At 47.2% G+C, this 13,485-nt stretch overlaps 1 long non-coding RNA gene across 5 annotated transcripts in view; it reads right to left on the bottom strand.

Annotated features, from left to right (window-relative positions):
• LOC128350276 (uncharacterized) overlaps positions 1 to 13,090 on the bottom strand; it is a 37,195-nt gene extending 24,105 nt beyond the window's left edge. The window contains exons 1-3 of one of the 5 annotated variants that reach the window (XR_008319229.1): positions 13,032 to 13,090; positions 1,900 to 2,030; positions 1,303 to 1,643 (exon numbers count right to left, since the gene is read on the bottom strand). This is a non-coding gene — a long non-coding RNA (uncharacterized LOC128350276). Of the gene's footprint in view, positions 1 to 1,302; positions 1,644 to 1,899; positions 2,031 to 6,739; positions 11,826 to 13,031 lie in introns of those variants that run through there. The other 4 variants (XR_008319228.1, XR_008319227.1, XR_008319226.1 and 1 more) reach the window with 4 other exon arrangements.
• Between the last annotated feature and the right edge of the window lie 395 nt (positions 13,091 to 13,485).

Here is a 13,485-nt window from a genome sequence, read left to right as displayed (position 1 = left end):
CAGCCTGGTACTTGAAATTAAAGTGCTGAACAGTGGCTTGGTGGGAGTGTGGAGGGCACTCCCCGTATGATCAGCTCTGCTCTGTGCAGTGCAGAGTAGAGTGAATCGATCTGAGGCCGGGGCTCATTGTCCCAGCTTCCGCGAATGCCACAATACACTGCATGACACGTGTGATGCATTGGGGGATTCCCCAAGAGACGGGCACTCTAGGCACCCATCTCTGTGTGTGGCTGGGCTGGAAGCAGCCTGGCTCACACATGAGCAAGTACCTCAGGGTTAGGGGTCATTCCCGCCCTAAACCTTGGCTAGCAACCAGACTAAAAAGCTGGGCTAGGCAGCATGAACCCACCGGGATCAGGACCAATCCTGGCAGTTCTCACGTGCAGCTTTATTTATTTATTTATTTATTTATTAGAAAGATTTAATATACCACCCACTCCAAAGACTCCGGGCGGTGCATTAAAACATGCAAAACAAGGCAACATTTAAAATTACATTCTAAATTAAAAATTAAAGTAACTAACAACATAAAAAAGGTAAACTACAAGGAAAAAGCCTGGTGAAAAAGAAAAGTCTTCAGTAGAGATTTGAAGATCAGCAAGGAAGGAGCTAAACGAATCTGAAGGGGAAGAGAGTTCCAAAGAAGTGGGGCAGCAACCGAAAAGGCCCTTTCACGGGTCCTAGCGCCCCAAACCTCTCTGAAATCAAGGACCGACAAAAGGGCCATCTGAGATGATCTAACCAGACAGGCTGTAACTGGGTGGGAAAGATGGGTCTGTAGGTAGACAGGCACCAAACCCCACAAGGCTTTGAAGGTCAAAACCAGGACCTTAAATTGAACTCGGAAGTGAATAGGCAACCAGTGCAATGACTGTAGGAGAGGTGTTACCCTGTCATATTTTCTGGCACCCATGTGTAGGTGAGCTGCTGCATTCTGGACCAGGCTAGACATCCTTAGCCTAGGTTAGACTGTGCGTGAAACCAGCATCCATCTGTAGGAGCAGCTCCAGGGAGGTGAAGGACTGAAGCTGGACTTTATTTGTGCAAAGTATGTACTATAACACTGAGCTATGCTGACTGTTAGGAAATGATCATCTAAGAAAGCTTCCTGAGTCACATCTTGGAGAGAAGGCTGAACATTTTAAAAGACTATATTGCAGCGCTACTTTAAAAAAGAAGAAGTAGAAGGAGAGAAAACAAATTCCTTTTGAATCATTGCTAAGGGGTTCCCTCCTCAGTGTGGTTCCAAGGAAGGAATTTTAATTCTGTGCTGCTGGTCAGAGCAACGTTCAGTTTACTTACTTATTTTCCTCAAAATCCCTCTGTTTGTGCTCCAGGATACAATACTGCAGAAATGCCTCTATAGTGGAGCTATCAAACATTCCACACACCACTTGCCTGCCTGAGGCTGTTCCTTCCACATTGCTCTTTCATTTTGACTGCAGATTTATGGCATTTTCCTAGAGATACATTCATGTTTCTTCCCTCCATCCCTTGCCCCATTTGGTTGATGATTTTTAATTCAAAAGAACGCTTCTTGAAGCAGTTCTCAAAAGCGCCAAACTCTTCATGAATCTGAGTGTAAATTTCGGAAAACAGCCGTCACTGCTAAAGATGGCATTCTGTGAATGTTGAATTTCCCCCTAGAACAGAGGATGGAATAAACAGTCAGCAATAGTCATTAGGTTACTACGTGCCTCTGCATGGAGAAAGGCCAGTTAGAGCCAGAATCTGCACTTCCAAGTACCATTTTGTTTTCAGCTTTAACGTCTTATTAATTTCTGTAGAGCTAAGATAAAGCTATTTGTGTTTTTTCACAAACATTTTCAGCATTACTGGGAAATGCTTCCTCCCGGGCCTGATTTGTTGATAATCTTTGCAAAACAAAAAACAACAAACCTTTTGCTTATTTCCAGTAACAGACCTCACTGACATCATCACAAAACCAAATCTGATTGAATATGTATATTGTGACATCATCACTTTGACTGTGTGGTTCCTGATTGAATGGGAATATCTGCATGACTTATCTAGGGAAAAGGAAGAATAAAGAATCAAGGGGTAGGGGTTGCATCCAATGAAATGTTAGGATTTAAAATAAGGTGCAATGTTAGGATTTAAAATAAGGTGAAAATGTGCAGAAAGTGGTGTTTTGGGAGACATTTTATATGCCACCAAAATGGGTAATATCTACCTGTAAAAACACCTGGAGAACATTGATGTAACTGGCCCGATTCAGACATTATGCTGTAGGGATGTGCATTTCGTTTCAGATACAAAACGTTTTGTGAACAAAACAGGCCATTTTGGCTGTTTTGTAGCCAAAACAAAACACCCAATGCTCAAAACATAAAATTTTGTAGCCAGAACAAAACGACCCTGTTTCGGATACAAAATGTTTTGTTGTTTCGGCTGTTTTGGAACTCCATTTTGCAATAGCAGAAAGTCTTTCTCCTTCAGTCTCCATTTTTACTTTTGACATCTGTTTGAATTTCCAGCTCTTCCAGCCCACAAATTGGCCAGTGAAAGCATGGGCTGATCTGCTGGCAATTGCCTCCTTATTCCTTTTAAGCAAATTTAAGGGTAAATTTTACCCTCATTGGCTAGTGGGGCAGTGTGCATTTCATTGTTGTTGTTTCACACTGTTGGGTGTAGATCAATTGCATTTCGGGCGGGGTGGGGGGTGGATGTGCATGACCTTTGGAAATCTGCCTGATTTTTTCCAAAGCTCTGCTGTTGTTGATGTGTGATGTTGATATTATTTGGGATGGATTGGGGGCAGAAAGGGGGCTTTAGAGGCAGAAGAGTGGTTCAGGTGGTAGTGCCCCAGTGGGTGCCTGCTGCCACCCAGATTCCAAAGGAATTGGGGAAAGGGCTGATTTCTTAGGAATTGTTGGAAGTTTACGCTTCTTTAAGGCCCACCCCCGGGGGAAATGGAGGTTTCAGCAGACCCATAACTCCGCCTGGGGGGCACTGGGATGGCCGGGAGTGAGTGGTGGTGTAGTGCACATAGGGTGCCAACTGCCCCCATGGGTTGCTAACCCATGGGGTGCTGGGTTCTGTTGTTTCTGAGGTGTTCTGAGTGTAGATTCTCTGGTTGCATATGAGATTTTCAATGACAAACCATGAATCCACTCTCATATGCTACCAGAGAATCTGAATCTACACTAAAAAAATCTCAGAAACAACAGAACCCAGTACCCCATGGGTTAGCAACCCATGGGGGTGGTTGGCACCCTATGTGGTCTACACCACCACTCTCTCTGGGCCACCCTGGTGCCCTCCAAGTGCAGTTATGGGGCAGGAATTATGGAGGTCCATCATTCCCTATGGGGAAAAACTTTACAGACATGCAAACTCCATTACGTCTTTAAAAATCAGCCTTCTGCCCAATTCCTTTGAAATAATTCTGGCAGCTTCCTTGCCCCCACTGGGCACTACCACCCACCCTACTCTGCTCTGGGCCACCCCTTTCCCCCCAACATGAAGCTATACTTTTGCTAAAACCTCAATTTTTCCCTAAGGGAAAAATCCTATACTTCAATAATTCACCAAAACCCAGCCCTTTGCCCAATTCCTCTGAAATTTGGGTGGTAGTTTCCACCCATTGGGCACTACCACCCCCACCCACTAGTTTTTCCCTGGGGCCATTTTTTAAAATCCAAAACGTTTTGGATTCAGATTTTGCAATTTCGAACAAAGAACAAAATTGGGGTGTTTCGGATTGGCTGGTTTTGAACAAAGAACAAAACGGGGGTATTTCGGATTCGGGCCAAAAACAAAACAGAAAAAAACCCAAAACACACAACCCTATTATGCTGTACGAGTGTACCAATGTCTGTACACTCATACATGTGTTTGTATGAATGAGTGTACCTGTGTTCATTTTAAAAGTGAACCTGGGTACAGACTCCCCCAAAGCCTGGTACAAATAGGAAGTGTACTGCTGTACCTGTGTTCAACATAATATGTGGATAACTGCACCTGTGTACAGATCTGTACCAAAGGTCACTGGGGCTGGGGATTATGGGAGTTGAAGTCCAATAACATCTGGGGACCCAACATTGAGAATCCCTGCTCTACGTGACCTACAGCCCCATGTAGGGATGTGTGAACTGACTCGAATTGAGCCAGGCTCGAGTTTGAACCGGCTTGGCTTTAAGGCTTGGACTTGAACTGGGCAGATCCAATAAAGAGTGGAGCCTGTGTCCAGCCAAGCACATCTCGAACAAACCACTCACAAGCCGGCTCGAGGGGCTGAAGGGACATACTTGTAAAGGGGAATCCAGCAAGGATTGCCCTTGACAAGTAAAGGGCTTTCCAGAAATGAAATGTGGGGTGTGGGGGGGGGAGGTGTAGTCTTTATCTTTTAAAAGGTGGCGGTGAGGATGGCAGAGATAGCCGCAGCAGTGGTGGGGATGGCAGCGGGGGATCCTCCAACCCCCCAGAAGTCTCCCAAATGACAGGCTGGGCCAGCCTCAGCCCACCATTGGAATGGTCTCTGCACGTGTGCAGAGATCATTTACCATGCAATTTGCATGGTGACATAAATGGCCTCTACACAAGCATACAGGCCACTGTAATGGCCTCTGCAAATGCAGAAAGGCCTGAACCAGGTCACAGCCAGCCCAGGCTGTCATTTGGCCACCTCCAACGTCCCCACTACTGTTTTTTAAAAGGTAAAGACTACTTCCCCACCCCCTGCAATCCCCCCCCCCGCTGCATTTAGTTTCTGGAAAGCCCTTTATTTGTAAAGGGGAATCCTTGCCAGATTTCCTTTTACAAGAATACCCCTCGATCAGGCTCATGAGCCAGCTCACCCGGCTCAACGGCTGGACCGGATTGAGCCTGGGCTTGGGCTCAGTTTCATGCATACCCCTAACCCCATCCCCAAACATGCACGCAAGGCTGAGGGTCAATCAGAATGGAAAGGAAATGGAAGAGGGCTGCACTGAGTCCCATATCAATCTCTATTGAGCCCAATGCTAATCCAGCCCTAAGGGCACAAAACATGAGCTGGCAAGGGTGTGTGCAATATCGAACTGCTAGCAATAGCTATCATTAAGAGGAGGAGGGGAGGGTAAGAGAAAGGTGGGAGAGATGGGAGTCATGACTGGATAAGGCGGGGAGGGGAAGGTTAGTCTTTACTTTGCTTCCTCCCTGTGAAGGCAACCACCAGCAAATACTATGTCCATTGGGGGATCAAGCCAGCTGGGTAGCAGGCCAGATCATGAGCAAGTCAGGTGAAGGTCCCAGAGCAAGCTGTCAGCTTCCTCGCATCTAGTCTTCTTATACTAAGAAAGTTAAGTTAAAATGCTTTGATCTAAAAATATATCTCCATCATCAAAGTTACAAACATTGCAAATGTCCAAATATATCTGACCATCAAGGCATAATTCACATATCCATTGTTCTCACAGTAAAGTTACAGCACATCCTGAATGTTTTGCTAGTCAGGTCTTATCAACAGGAGTGTTTCCTGCTTGTTCTCACAAATATCTCTTTTGTTTCTACGTGAATGTCCTTCAGATGCAAAAACATGCCAGCTAAACCTGCAGTCTCTGGTCTTTTTCTATTCCAATTGCAGGAGACTCAATGAGGCGATTCTCATGATCGCCAAAAAGCAGGCTAGCGGCGCTCCGTTAACCTCTTCTTCTTGATCGTGTATTGCTGCAGTGTGACTCCGCACCACAGCAACACACAAGGAGACCCCTGGCGGGAGGCTGAAACCAGCCTCCTGGCCCTGGGTGTCTCTCCTGCATCCTTGCACGGGGCATCCTGGAACTTCTGGGGGCCGCACGGCCCCTGATCCCCGCAGCCCCCACCGGCTCTGTGACGGAGCCAGCAATCGTGTGGGTGGCCAATGTGGCCGCCCAGGGCTCCACAGGCGATCATCTGCAGGGAGAGTGGGCTAAGCCCACTCTTCCTGCAAACCCCCTAAAGGCAACTCTCACTGATTGTGAGACTCGCCTCAGTGACTCAAAGGGAGGAAGAGGCAAATTGGGGTGCAAGTTGTGATACAATCAATAATATATGTCTTGTCAGCTCAAGATAAGCATTATAGGATAATGCATAATAAAGGATAAGCATAATAAAGGGTACATAGCTACAAAGAGATATAAGCAATAAAGCACTACTGCAGAGTAACTATAAACAAATCCCTTTTGGCAGTCATTTCCCAGAATTCAGAGAATTCACACTGAGTTCAGAAGTCTCTTGACCATGGAATCACTTACTTCATGAGCAGGTATAGAAGCCATCTTAGCTTTTGGCCTGTCTGTTCCTGATACAGATTCAGGTTGAGCCAGTTGGCACATAACAGATGTACTGGGGTAGTGAGAGAGCAGCCTAAGAGAACTTCCCAACTAACTGCACTCACAGGTGCCCTGAGGAAGAGGCAGTTTTTGACACCTTCCCTTTCCCCAGGAAGCCCTCAGTGCCACTTAAAAATATGTCCTTGGGATTTGCAACCCTCAGGGATATATTTTTTGGTTGCACAGAGGGCTTCCTGGGGAAGGGGAGGACATCAGAAATTGCCATACTCACTGCACTGGTGCAATTAGTTGGGAAGTTCTGCTAGGTTAGTCTCTTGTTGCAAAGGTGCATCCTTGCTTTGCATGTCAATCCTTATTGTTAGGCTCTTCACACATTTTGGGTTTTAGGTGTATCCCTAAGATAGGAACATAGAAAGTTGCCTCATACCAATTTAGACCATCGGTCCATCTACCTTAGTACTGACCACACTAATTGGAAGCAATTCCTCATGGGTGTCTCGCAGATCAACCTAGGCGCTTTCCAGACTATACCCTTCAACGGGGTCACGTCGGATCTCAGAAATGTGCTTCCATACTTCCTGCATCGTGACACCGCAGTCCCTACGCGGACAGCAGGGTGCCATTCACATTTCCAGTGTCTTGTTGTGAATGTAATCACTGCAATACAGAGCAAGGATGTTGTATATCCAGCATGGAAAAGTTGCTGGTTTGGGAGGTTGTTAGTTGCTGCGAGACTGCTCCCCCTACTGTTTACGATCTGAATGCGACTTGCCCGAATGGAGGCAATTTGCTGCTGTTCCAGCAGCTAGTCTGGAAAGCACCCTAGAGATACCAGGGTTTAAACATGGGACCTTCTGCATACAAAGCAAGCACTCTACCAATGAGCAGGGCCAGATAAGCCTGTCCACTAGGCAAACCTAGGCCATTGTCTAGGGCCCCAATTTGTAGGGTGTGTGTGCATAAACTGCGCCAGAATATAGCTCTGCCAATTATTATTTCTCTCCCTTTTATATTGTACCCCTGAAGGGCTGCACCCCATTGGTGCACAGTGGCGTAAGATTATAATATATAATACTGCAGCCTGCTCCACAAAGGGCCTGCACATTCTGCACCCCAAAATACAGAGTATCCTTTGCTCAGTGCACCTCAGCTCGCAAATAACAGCCAGTCTCAAAACTGCACTCCCTCCTTTGAATATGAGTTGCCTGCCTCAGCGTCCATTTCCAAAAAGAAATGGTCTCAAACTAGATTCCCAAATTAATAGCAGCATCTTTTCATCTCTGAAGTGTTAAGAGTTTTGCCCCCATAACAGACTGGGAACTCTTCCACTGTATCCTCAAACCAGTGTGGACTAGTCATTCACTGGTTACCTGCATGAGTTGATCATTTGGCCTTGGAAATGTGCAGCCTGCACTGCTCAGATTAAAGCCGAGGCTCTGCATTGCTTGCCTGGGTGACTGCCGGCATCAAACTTTGCCTATGGCATCAAAAGCCCCAGCCCTCCAATGGGCTATGGTCCTTTCCTAACAATAAGACCATTTAGCCCCTTAGAACACAGACACTGGCCATCCCTGTCATAGGGACTTGTCTAGAAGGAAAAACTTTTGACAGCAGCTGAAAAAATATTGCACCTGGCTGCTGTTGAGCAGGGAGGATTTAGCCTTAGGAAGGTGGACATGATTGCATATTGATGCAAGCAGTGATGATAACCAAGGCAGGCAGAGAATATTTTCTGGAGATTAATGGATGTCTGGGAGGGACCGATGATGCAAGACTCAACCAAGGGGCATTCACCCATGGCATTAATCTCCAGGAAATCCCCAGGAAATGCTCAGTGATTACTGTTTAAATTGCCTTACAGTCCAGGAAATCTTATTGCACATTCTTTAGAAAGTTAAGCAAACTAAAGGAGCAATGGTGAAGAGAAATGTGTGTGCAAGTTTATTTTATTTCCACAGACATGGCAGAGTTTGCAGGTAGTGCAATGCATACAAGGTGCTGTGTCATAAATATTAGTCAGCCAGTCACCTACCGGGAATCCCCCGTCAATATCTTCTAACAAACCTCAGTTATGCAAAGGCACATCTCCAAAGGAAGTGGGTCACTGGATGCTCATGGTGATACAGAAACCAGCTATTTCCTGCCAGGGAGAGCGGATTGGAACAGGAGGGAAGCTCTCCCATACCTGCCATGAAGGAGGGGAAGCTGCATCAGGAGCTCCTGTACGGGGCGGAGCCATCATTGGGCGAATGGGTTCAAAGAACCCGGGCTGCCACCAATCAGGGGCCATGAGTGCGGACCCAGACACAGCCCCGCATCAGACGTTAGATGCAGGGGGCGTTATTTCAGTCCCAAACGGGGTCGTGTGGCCCTGATTGGAGCCAAAATTGGCACACACTGCATTAGCAGCATGGCTGGAGTGATTCTCTCTGCCTTAAAAGCAGGGAGAGCCACTCCTGGTCTCTCTGCCAATGCAGTGGGGCTGATCGATCTCCCTCCCAAACGGGGCCACGCAGCCCTGTTTAGGAGAGAGATCGGCCCACGCTGTATTGGCAGCATGGCCGGAATAGCTTTCCCTGCCTTTAAGGCAAGGAGAGTCGCTCTGGCCCACGCTGCCCAACGCAGGGATCTCCCTTCCAAACAGGGCCATGTGGTCCCATTTGGGAGGGAGACCACATCCCTCATGTCTGATGTCAGACAGCCCCTGCATCTGACATCAGGCATGGGGGGTGGGGCCAGGGGGTCGCCACCATGGCCACACACAGGCCACCGCCAGCCTCCCTACACTTCTGTTCCTGTAGTAGGAGCAGCAGCCAGTGGTGTAGAGCTCCAGGGACATAGTCCCGGTACTTCCCCCCCCCCGCCAGGGTCTCAGCAGGGATGCAAAGCCTTTGATTTTCTACATGGAAATAATGTGTGTCTCTTGCTATTCCAACTGTTTATTATCATTCTTTCTGTCTTAGGAACATAGGAAGCCCTTCTTGGAGATGCTGCAAGAGATTGAACCTGGGGCTGTCAGCATGCAAGTCCTATGGTAGACTAAGGTCAGGACATCTTAGAATGAATGATAGGGAATGCCCACTGAAATGCACTGGTTCCTTCCAAATGGCCATGGAAGAATGCATTGAATTTCTGAATGGCCATTTGGAAAGAACCAGTGCATTTCAGTGGGCATACGCTGTCATTCATTCTCGTACATAATCTAGAGTCTACATGGTTGGCTTGTAACAGGAATCCCCCAAATTATTGCATCTAAGTGAGGGGGGTATGTCCATTGGGATGGGCAGAACCATGGGGCATGGCTGTCAGGATGGATGTGGCTATGGGGGCTGTCATGAAGAACGCCCACACATCTGAATTTGTGATGACATCACTGGCGGCGGCCAAATGAGGCTGGGGAAATCAGTCCTAGCAGATCATCAAGGGAGGCATCAGTCAAGGGCAGAGACAAGACAGGTTGGGTAGGATGGAGGAATTAAGAAGGCACACAATCCAGCCAGGGCTAGCCCCAAAGCAGCATCAGTATTGTATTTCAGCTCCACCAGCGCAGCAATCCAAGATTCTAAATAAAAAGCAGATTCTGCTAGTCAGAAACATCTTAAGAGTGCAGCTATACTGCAGACTAAAGCTAAGCCCAGTAACTACAGGTCTGTGATGGATGGAGGATAAGGACATTTAAGAGATGGTAGTCTCTGTACCCCTGCATCTGAGTAAACACCATTGAGGGTGTGGCGCTATAGGGCAGTTCTGCCTTGTCATAAAGTTATACCAGTGCAGTAGCACAGTGCAAGACCCACTATTTCCAACGGATGTCGTGTTGTGCAACTGCATTTGCATAACTTTACACTGGGGCAGAACTGCCCTATAGTGCAACACTCTCAGTGGTGTTTATAAAAATGGAGGAGCATGGGTGGTGCTCCAACAGGCTGCATTTCCTTGCGCAGTATGTGAGCCCATGTTCAGGATTCCCAACCAATGATAATTTTTTCAAATATGTATATGCCACATTTCGGCTCCCATTCTCAAAGCAGTTTACAGCACAGAAGGAGTGAGAAGATGATTCACTGTTCCCAAAGGGCTCACAATCTGCGCAACTCTCCAGCTGTTGTTGAACTACAACTCCCATCATTCCCAGCCATTTATTCAAGGCATCAGCAAGGAGGCAACGTTTTGTAACTAACTAAAACTCAGTGTGGGCAAATCCTTCCCCAGGGAATAAAGCCCTTCAATAGTGTCATTATTCCTTTGCTGGACAAATCACCTGAGCTTGGTGATCATCAGTAGTCATCAGACCCCACTTCCTCCTTGCCACACAGTGTTCTGTGTTGAGGGAGGGTTGCCCAGGTCACACATCACCCCCCTCCCCCACAAGAGGCTCCATTCCCAACTGCCCCAGGCCACAAAACCCTGAGGGATTGTTCCATGAAATCCCCAATCACTCAAATTTGTCTAAGGCCCACTCACTCACCTGTGAGTACAACCAACTACACTAGTTAAAAGCAACCCACTACTAACTTAAAGGCCCTGGCCCACTCTCAGTGGGAAGAAGGCAACAAAAGAAAAGAAAAGAAAAGAAAAGAAAACCTCTCCACCCAGGCCAATCGGATGGAAACAAAAAAAACTCTACTTGGCTCCATAAAGGGAGTTGCCCATTCCCCTATGTTCAACAGGCGGGTGGGCAGACAGGTGCCAAGCTGAACATGGAATGGAGGTGGGCAGGCAGGGCTAGTCTATATTGGGCACACAAGAGATGCACTGCCCATGCAGGTGTTAACATGACACATCTCACCTCCCTTACGGCAGGGCACAACCCCATTCTCGCGCCAATGCCCTAACAGGCCGGGCAGGAGCAGCATTCCCAATACTGCTTTATCCAGAAGGCACCAGAGAGGGAACCTTTCCTTCAGCTCAGATAGGGTTAAACACGACTGCAATACACCATTCATGTGTTTTGTTTGCTGAAAGATTAGAATGCCAGATTCTTACAAGAGGCACAACCCCAAAGAACTAGGAGCATGCTGGATGTAAAAGTATGAGTTTGTGTGTGCTTTAAGCACTTGCATTAAAACCATTTAAAAGACCAAAATGTGCACTGACGGCAGACGCTAATTATTCAAGTGTTGACTGGCATTCACTAATGGGAACAGCAAGGCCTTGAGATGTATTGGTAGAAATGCTCCATGATTGCTTTTTAACTCAATAGGACTATCAAACAACCAGATAGATAATATTATAAGGTTTGCTATTCAGTAAAATGAAGGGAATGATTGAAAGCAGAATGTCAAGAGAGAATACAGAAGGAAATTTCATTACATTGCCATCAGATTAAAAGCCTGAGCAAGATGTTAAGGGGAAAAATGAAATGACTCAATTTTTATAAAACTCCAAAGGGTTTGAGAGGAAAGCACTACCTTTGGATGATACATGGCTGGATGCTATAAACATGTTGATATGGAAAAGAAAGTTTGTTTAAAGGGTTGTATATTACATGTTGATATGGAAAAGAAAGTTTGTTTAAAGCAAGGATTCTCAACATTGGGTCCCCAGATGTTATTGGATTTCAACTCCCATAATCCCTAACCAAAGGCCACTGGGGCTAGGGATTATGGGAGTTGAAGTCCAATAATATCTGGGGACCCAACATTGAAAATCCCTGATTTAAAGGGTTGTGTATTATGGGGGGTTTCTGAAGAAGACCCATGTACATTTATCTTCATATTCTGTAATGTTGTCAAAATATTTGCTAACTGGCCAGAGAGACTGTGATGGGTGCCCTTTTGCTAGGTAATCATGCTGCCATCACTCAGAGTCTCGGGATGCTCACAAAACTGGTTTGCCCAGTTCAGTTCAAGTCTAAACTGGGCTCGAACCAAACCAGACATGTTCAGTTTTGGCACCCCAAACGAGGGGGGTGGCACAGCTCAAATTCAAGTCGGTTTGGGCCCTGTTCAAGGAGTACCAGGGGTGTTTAAACATAAAATGAAATGGTGGGCTTACCGCCTTCGAGGCATTGCGGGGGTGCTGCTGCAGTTGCAGGGGGTCTCAGGTGGACCTCCCTCCCACCGCCATCCTCCCCCTGATCTCCCACGGGCTGTTTCAGACCTCTCTGAGCTTGTGGTGGCCATTTTGGAGGCCACCGCACATGTGCATGCATCACAAACCAGGTCATAACCAGCCACTCAAATGGCCTGTGCGGATGCATGGTGGCCTCCCAAATGGTCACTGCATGCTTGGAGAGTGCCAGAACAACCTGAAAATGGGCCAGAACAGCCCATGGGAAACCCGGGGGGGGGAGGCCAGTGGGGGAGATGGAGCTGCCAGAGACCCCACCCATGGCCGCAGCAGCACCACCTGAGGCCTCAAAGGCTGTAAGTCCACCATTTTTTAAAAAAACCCTGAACCGGCCCTGGCCGGGGGCGGCAGGTGGGGGGGGGGGGTTTGAACTAGGCCAGGTCCTTATCAAGGGGAAGCCCTTGGACTAGGCCGGCTTAATGGCAAATAGGCTCAACATCCCTATCAGAGTCGTCGACATGTCTGAGACCAATATCACCGTTTTAAGAAGGGCTTGAGACAGAGGCTCTTCTTTATTATAGTCGTCCTCTTTGATCAGGGAATATGTTGTTTCAGACCTGCCTCCCCGCTGAGAACTCCCCAGGTCTTTCCCAGAATAGAAAATGGACTTTCCTTTAGAGTGCTGATCTTCCTCTGCCTCTGTTTAAAACCCGCTCTTCTCCCTTCCTCAGAGAAGTCCCTTACTTGTTTAGTCAGTCTTATTTACTTTCCCCCAAGACTCAAGACTCAGCCTCTCACCACCCTCATAACCAACTGACCACTTCCCTCTGCCTAACGGATTCCCCCCTCTTTACATTCTAAACAGGGTTTCCCAAGCTGCCTGCAGGGGTCCAACGGCTGCAGCCGCTCCCTGTCACTCAAACTCCATCAGCTCTTTACCTGCTGCACACACTAACATTGCATTTCAGTAACATTACGCACAGCTCCATGACGATGAGCTTTAAAGTACACATATAAATAACACCTGTAACAAACAATTCTGGAAGAAATACAGAACCTCAGAGGCACCTTTCAAAGTGGTGATTGTGTTGTTTGGCAGGGAGACTACTGCTGCATTCACATGTAACATGGAACTGAGGTCCAAGGGACACGCGATTCCACCCTCACCCCACGGTTACCTGTCCGCATTCTGATGTAA

Source organism: Hemicordylus capensis, chromosome 3 (genome assembly GCF_027244095.1).
Source record: "Hemicordylus capensis ecotype Gifberg chromosome 3, rHemCap1.1.pri, whole genome shotgun sequence".
NCBI lineage: Eukaryota > Metazoa > Chordata > Lepidosauria > Squamata > Cordylidae > Hemicordylus > Hemicordylus capensis.
Note: the sequence above shows the minus strand (reverse complement) of the source record. Positions and strands in the feature narration are given on the sequence as shown.